General features: G+C 33.1%; 1 pseudogene; it reads left to right on the top strand.

Annotated features, from left to right (window-relative positions):
• Window positions 1–6,303: 6,303 nt before the first annotated feature.
• On the top strand, window positions 6,304–7,388 carry LOC114727685 (cytochrome b-c1 complex subunit 8-like; annotated as a pseudogene).
• Window positions 7,389–7,993: the final 605 nt, after the last annotated feature.

Here is a 7,993-nt window from a genome sequence, read left to right as displayed (position 1 = left end):
TCTACATAGAAGTCCCCTAGGTTTGTTCCGAGTTTTTGTGCTTTGGCATCCTTGGATTATTACTTTTATGTTCTTTCCCAAGATAAAACAAACTTTAATAATAACATCATGAAGATTAACATACTCTATGATCTATGATATAAGATAAGACGTTGGTTGGAAAAAAATTGTAGTCTAAAATATAAAACATTATCAGAATAATTAATGTGATTTTTTCATTTTCACCACCATCAAATATAAGAAAAAGATGAGAGATAATAAAAGTATAACATTAAAGGCAATTTTATCATTTTTTTTAAGGGCAAAATAAGAAAACTCTATCAATTTATGACAAATTTAATAACTAAACTTTTAGTTCTTGATATGTGAGAAAAGTTAACTGCCTCATTATATTATATACTAAGGGAGTATAATATTATAGTTCATAATCCATAAAGAAAAACTAATGCCCTATTTGGTACATTGGAATTGAGGCCAGGAAATTGGAAGTGAAACTGAAACTGGAAAAGAATTGTCTCCAATAAGAAATGATTCAATTATAATTTTTGGGCATTTAATTTAATTGATAAATTTGTTGTAAACTGTGAAAATTGTATAAGTCATTATAGATCAATAGTAAATTTCAGAAGTTCAGTCATAAATACCAGATTACCGGTTGCAATACAATTGTAAATTACAAAATTAATCTACAACTAATATTTCATAATATTAATTTGTGATTGAGCCTTCAAGATTTGAAACTTGTAACATCCTGATTCTTTTTGGAGTTAGAGTGAAATTTGGGCCTTTAAGAAGAATAGGTGCGTAATTAGTAGGTCCAAATGACTAAAAGGACTAGGGAATGACAGGAAATTAAAGTACTCTTTTTTTCTTCAAATATAAAAATATATGAAAATTAATTTAGTAGATAACGGGAATCACAAATGACTATATAATCAAGAAAAGATAATACAAAATATACACACACCCAAATATCTAGAAATAAATTAAGAGATATTGAAGTATAAAATATGTATGTCTATAACATTTAGAAAAGTCCATATAAAATTTTTGAGATATCTTGACTCTTTTGTTATCATAAAATTCATCTACAAGTTTTTTTTAATAAAATAAAATAAAAATAATAAAAAGATAAGGTAAGATGCGTTAGTTTGAATTTTAAAAATTTATCTTAGTAAGTTTTATATATGTGTGTGTGTGTTAGTTTGAATTTTAAAAAGTTATATTAGTAACCTAAACCTAGGCTCCAACCTCTGTTTTCATTCAGTATTTTTCTTCTGGAGCTGCTGTCAGTACCTGAGTCTTCCCTCTTCACTTTCTTTTTTTTTTCTCCTCTATAGTGATTGTCCCTTCCTCTGCCTCTTTTCTCTCTTTCTTTTTATTTTTCTCCTCTTCCTCCTCCTTTGTACGTAACTTGCTCTCCTCATTATAACTAGCTTTGACGCAGTGAGAGACTATATATATATTTATATTTATTGTTGAGAGGCATTATGTTAAATCTATTTATATATAGACGCTGGTGTGGGACGTGAATCAGAAGGATTAACCTTCCTTACCTTTTTATGTGCTTTCCTCTCTGTTGTGTTCTTTTATTCCTAAAGAGCAAAATCCATCTATCACAAATATGACAGTATTTTAATCCCAGTTTCAAAAGGGGGAAAAAAAATCTTCCTTGCCAAGTTCCCAAATTTTTCCATCAAATCTGTATGGTGTGTGTATATACTTTATTCATTTATCATAAAAACAGTACTGTACCTTCATAATGAGACACATATATATAGATATATACATTCGGCTAGCAAAAACAATTGTTTCGTTTATATATATATATGTATATTAATTTTTGCTTCAGAAAATTAATATATTTTTTCTATGTAACTCCACCATTCAAATAATGGATATAAATTATCATGAAGGAGTTTTTTTTAGTTATCGAAAACAGTGATACCAAGTTAAGTCTAAATGTTTTCATTTTTATTTATATGATGACAAACTTTTCACAACATCTCTTTAGAAAGAAAATGAGAAGTATTGAATTCCAAATATGAGAATTTGATAATATTTACTTAGGTTCCTTAGAGTATCCTCAAGTCTTAGAGTAGCTCTAGAGTGGTTCCGAGTGGTATAGTAATAAATATTGTGTTGTGATTTTGTAGACTGCGATTAAGGATTTTAGAGTGACTTTTGCTAGAGCACTAGGTAACTCTCTTCTTATTTGCCTCACTTATCGAGACAATCAGTGAGCTTTATGAAAATTTCAAAATGAAAACTTAATTATTGGCTAATATATTGGACTTTTTGCTATTATAAAACTGCTCGGTGGAACAGTTATTTCTTCAAGATACTGGATGAAAGAAACTAAGTTATTTAGCCTTGATTATCTTAACTGTTTGTTCTATAATTTGTGTGAGACCCATCATGATGAGAAGCAGTTGTTAAGACTAACCAAATGGTAATTAAGATGGACTGATTAATTGTTATTAATAGAGGAGGTCGTGATTGAGACATGATATTTGTGACCACGTGGCACGGCCACCACATGGCGCTCGATGGTTGGCCACTTCCAATGCCGGGGCAGCATCCCCCAGGCTTGCGACACTCTAGTGGTTCATACCCAGGCAGCATCCCTGGGGGCAGCATCCCCTACTAGAGGAACCTATGGCCCCTGTGTGCTCTGCCGACTTTGGCCAGTCCGCATCACACTGGTGGGTAGCAATTAGCCCATGGGTTCACGTCGGCGAGAATAAGGAGGAGATAAGGTTGGAATTAGTAATAAAATAGAATGCAAACTTCCATGTGTTGTATACTTTATTGTCTTGCTATACTTTTAATTGTTATAGTTATAGCTCTATTATTGTCATAAACACCTTTGTGATATGCTTGAACTGTTGATTTAATCACCTGGTTAGCTGCTTAAATTATGAGTTCCATCTGGCATCTCACGGGTAGTGTTGCTGGGTAAGGTAGATAGGAATTGAGTTATTGAGACGTTTTGTCTCACCCCATTACTTTTATCACTTTTCAAGTGAGAGCAACAGGGAAAACACCGGAGGCGTGAGGCTACTTTGGGGAGTAGTCAGCCTTCCATAATTGTTATGCTTGATTTATTGTTAATTGCCACCCATGACAATTAGACTAGTTTCCATTCATTTAGTTAATTTGGGAAATATTGCATTTATTATGATCTTATTGCTGCTGAATTGGACTGCACTTGATTAGTAGGTTCAGAATCGTTGGATTTGCTTCTTTTTATTTTGTTTATTTGTGGATCCACAAGAAGGTGAACAAGTTCAGTTAAATAAGTGGAATTTCTCTTTAAGGTAGTGGCTTGAGGCGCTTTTTAGGAATAGTAATCAGGGTATAATTATGCCTATCACATGATTATGATTCTTTTTACAATCATGTTGGTTTGCTGCTTTTATTATTGAAATATCAATTTCTATGATGATATGTGGGACTAAGTTGAGTGTCTCAAAGGTAGGATGTTTCAAAACTAATTTTCATAATTATTTGCACTTTAATGTATCATATCTGACGAGCAGTGTGGTAAGCACCCAAACTAATACCTGTGTTTTGTTGAATTTATTTGAGAGGAGTGACTGGTGTGGAAGCAATAGATCGAAATCAATTTGCATTTTAGAATCCAGATATTGCAAAATAGTCCTCCAATTTGGTCTTTTGATCCTTAAGTTAATCAAATGAATTTTAAGAAATTGATTAAATTACCCTTCTCCTAATGAAATTACTTTTCAACGGATCTGATTTGACATTTGAGGTGCCGTGTTAAGTTTAATAAGCGTTTAATGCCTCATCGTCCTAATTGTTTTGTTTTTTTTTTTTTTTCATTTGATTATTAATTGATAGAAAAAAAGCAAGATGTACTCACATCTTGCCGCGTCATGAATTCGTACAATCTTTTATATATATATATATATATATATATTGCTATCTTTAAAAAAAATTAAAATTACACCAATTTTATCATATTATTCTTAAAAATCATGACAAGATATTACCATTTTAAACCTTTTGTTTTTTTTTTTTGCCACTCCTACGATTCTGTAACTATAAGGTACTATAATATCTCTCCTTATATTTAGAAGCTAATACCGCCGATCCTAAATATAAGAAGTAGTTGACTAATTTAAGTAGATTAAGAAAATAAGATAAATTAGTTATTTGTAACAAATAGATGTTGCATTTCCTAAAATATCCTTACTAATCAAGTATATTAGCGAAAACTATCATGATTAGAAGGACTATCTTAAAAAAAAGATAAATATGAGAGATAAAATAAAATAAAAATTTTATATTTAGTACTAAAATAAAAATCAAACAAAATCTTATATTAAAAAACAAAAGTAGTAGATAAAATAAAAATGTCTGAAGAATACAGTGGGAATATTTGCCAGTATCCGGACCCGGCCACTTTAGGGCAGGACAAACCTAGCCCAAGAAAACGGGACATGCAGAATTATAGGACTCGAGGTTTTGCTGCTCCTCGAATTTTTTCTACTTTCCGTGTGTGTTTTCCCGTTTCTTTTATAACTGAATTCTGCATAAAATAAGTGATATTTTGATATCTTATAGAAAAAAAATATGATGTTCTGAATTTTCTACAGTTTTTTTTTTTAAAATCTACATTAAAAAGAAACTACAAAACTTTAGAGTTTTTTTTTAATTGTGAATAATTCAAAACTATACCTAAAATATTACTCATCTTATATAAAATCTAGGGTTAAGGTGCGTCCAGCATCCCGAACTATTTTTCCAGGTGCACCTAGTGTCCTAAAGTAATTTTCGGTGCATCCAGTGTCCCAAACTCATTAAAACGGTGCATCCATATCCCGGGCTAACAGAAAAGTTAAATTTGACCGTTATTTGCTGCCTCAGCAGAAGGTTGACCGACGTGGCGGACACGTAGGCATCTGATGTGTATTATTTTGATGGGCCAACGTGTACCCAGCACCCCGAACTATTTTTTTAGGTGCACCCAATATCCTAAAGTAATATTTTGTGTATCTAGTGTTTCAAACTAATTAAAACAGTACGTCCACATCCCAAGCTAACAGAAAAGTCTCATTTGACCATTACCTTAATAACTCAGCTGAAGGGTGAATGAAAAATTCTAGATGGCGGACACACAGGCATCTGATGTGTATTATTTTGACTGAAAATTCAATTTATTTCTTCCTCTTCTAACATTTATCTTCTGCCAGTTTTAAAACTTAAAAAAAAGAAAGACCACCGATCCATCCTCTTAAATCTTGGTACATGTACCACCCATTCAATCCCATCCTCGTCTTTAAGATTTTATCCCATTTCTTCCACCACACACTTCCATCTCCGTTTCTATTAACTCCTCATCCGACTCGTGTTTGTTTTCCTCCTCCTAGGACATAATGAACTTTCCTGTGGTCACCTCGTCGACATCGTCGTCACTTTGCGAAAAAACACCCGCTGCTACCGGGCTCATCTTGGGAGCTTTAGTTGAAATAATACACATCAAACATCTGTGTGTCCACCATGTAAGATTTTTCTGTCAATCTTCAACTGAGTCGGTAAGGTAACGGTCAAACGAGACTTTTCTTTTAGCCTGGGATGTGGACGCACCGTTTTAATTAGTTTGGGACACTGAATACATAAAAAATTACTTTAAGACACTAGGCGCACCTGGAAAAATAGTTCGGGGTGCTAGGCGTATCTTAACCCATCAAAATAATACACATCAGACATCTACGTGTCCGCCACGTCGATCAACCTTCGACTGAGTCAGTAAATAATGATCAAACTTAACTTTTTTGTTAACCCGAGATATGAATACACCGTTTTAATTAGTTTGAAACACTGGATGTAATAAAAATTACTTTCGGACACTAGGTGTACCTGGAAAATAGTTCGGGTGCTAGACGCACCTTAACTCTAAAACCTAATAAACAAAAGAAGCAGAAAAATATATTTGGGAAATAAGGTAAATTTAAAAAACAGTAGACGCGGCGGCAGCAGACGCTCCTAATCCCAGCTCCGAGACAGTATGGGGCGCGCGGGACGCTGGACGTCCATTCCCGTCACTGAACTATATATCATATAAATATATATATATATATATATATATATAAATATATATACACGCACATATAAATATATATATTTTTTTAAAAAAAAAGTCATTAGACTGTGTGGGATATTGACACGGTGGATAGAAAGCTGACGTGGTCATTTGAAGGGAAGACCATTTTTATAAGAAAGAGGAGAAAGAACTGTGTCGGAGGTTCTAGAGGGAGCTTGAGTCGCTAATAAGAACTGAATTTCAAAGGAGCAGAACCAGAGAAGGACACCAGTGTGGCTCCGTCGCATTCTCAGATCGTCCGACAATGGGGAAGCAGCCGGTGAGGATGAAGGCCGTCGTGTACGCGCTGTCGCCGTTTCAGCAGAAAGTGATGAGCGGACTCTACAAGGACTTGCCCGGAAAGATCCAACAAAAGTCTCCGAGAATTGGCTCAACGCTGTCCTCTTCCTCTCTCCCCTCGTCGGCACCTACGCGTAATTTTCCTCCCTCCCTCCTTACCTTTTTCCTTTTCTTTAATTCTTTTCTTTCATCAACCACTAGAACAAAAAATCTGCGAGCATGAATATAGCTCATTAACTGTTTCAATAACTGCGAATTTTACTTAGAGCAGAATCTTCGATAGATCTCTGTATGGAATTTATTGTTGAAGCTTATACAACTGCTCATTCTGGACTAGCTTAAAACATCACTTCCTGTCCTAATTAATTAATCTCGATGATACTGCGTCTTTCATGTTTAAGAAAACTTTAAAAGCTCAAACTTTTGAATATGGGGATCGCTAATATAGCTATTGTTTGAGCTCTAAATCCAAGACTCGTTCTGATTCATTAGATCCGTAATCACATGGGGAAACGATCAATTAATTAACACTCCTCCGTGCCTATCTATAACACAAATTAAATGTCCTTTTTGTTGTTATATTTATAGCTCACTTTATTTAATTTTTGACATGTACTGTTTTATCCATCACTATGTAAATAGTTATTTTTTAAAATATTTATATATTACATACCGGTAAAGTTATAAAATAGAGTTAGTAAAATTGAATTGATGTGTTGAAATATGTTAAAAATACTTTATAAATAGATGTAATTACGGGATCCAATAAATAATTAAGCGGTCAAGACTGAGGATTCGAAATGTTTACTTTTTTGGTTTTTTGGGGTATTAATTAAAGGAATTAAATAGCTAATGACCGGTACTTGTTTCTACCGGATGCAGGTATGTTCAACAATACAAGGAGAAGGAGAAGTTAGCCCACCGTTATTGAACAACATGATGTGCTCCCTGTAGTAGTAGTAGTAATAATAATAAGAGGGTAATCAGTGTGCTTAAATGTTGTATGTTATAAGAATGTGTATATTCTTCTTCTTCTTTTTTTTTTGGTCAGAATAAGAATGTATATATTCAACTCCTAGTTTGGGATAAAATTACAAAATCCGAAGTTTACATCTATGTAAGTACTGTTAAGTTCCTGTTTGGACTGAGTTTTCTTTTCCTTTGTTGTTCCTTGGAAAGAATGGAAAGGTGCACTTGAAATCATGCGCTTACAAAAGGTCATTTGTAAATTTACATGACGTCAGATTCTCTCTTAATAAGTAGTTAAATAAATATACTATAATACCACTTGTTTTCCATAAAATATGTTCAAAGTAATATTAAAAGCGTGTGAGGAAAAATGGAAATCTCTCTCTAAACCGCACCTGCTTTTCATCGTCCCATGGGCCATAATGCGTAATTTTTAACTATTAGGATCTGATTGGTACAAGGGAATTGAACGGGACGGGTAGGGGGAAAAAATTTTAATGAAATTTTTTAAAAAAATTAAAAAAGTGGAGTTAAAAATTTTTCTTCTATTAAAATTTTATAACCCTATTTTTTCTTTTTTTTTTTTTTTTTAAATTGACCTTGTTAAAGTTTTTC

This window comes from Neltuma alba, unplaced genomic scaffold, assembly GCF_004799145.2.
Source record: "Neltuma alba isolate B1F8T4 unplaced genomic scaffold, ASM479914v2 tig00002446_pilon, whole genome shotgun sequence".
In the NCBI taxonomy this organism is placed as follows: domain Eukaryota; kingdom Viridiplantae; phylum Streptophyta; class Magnoliopsida; order Fabales; family Fabaceae; genus Neltuma; species Neltuma alba.
This window is presented reverse-complemented; position numbering and strand designations above follow the sequence as displayed.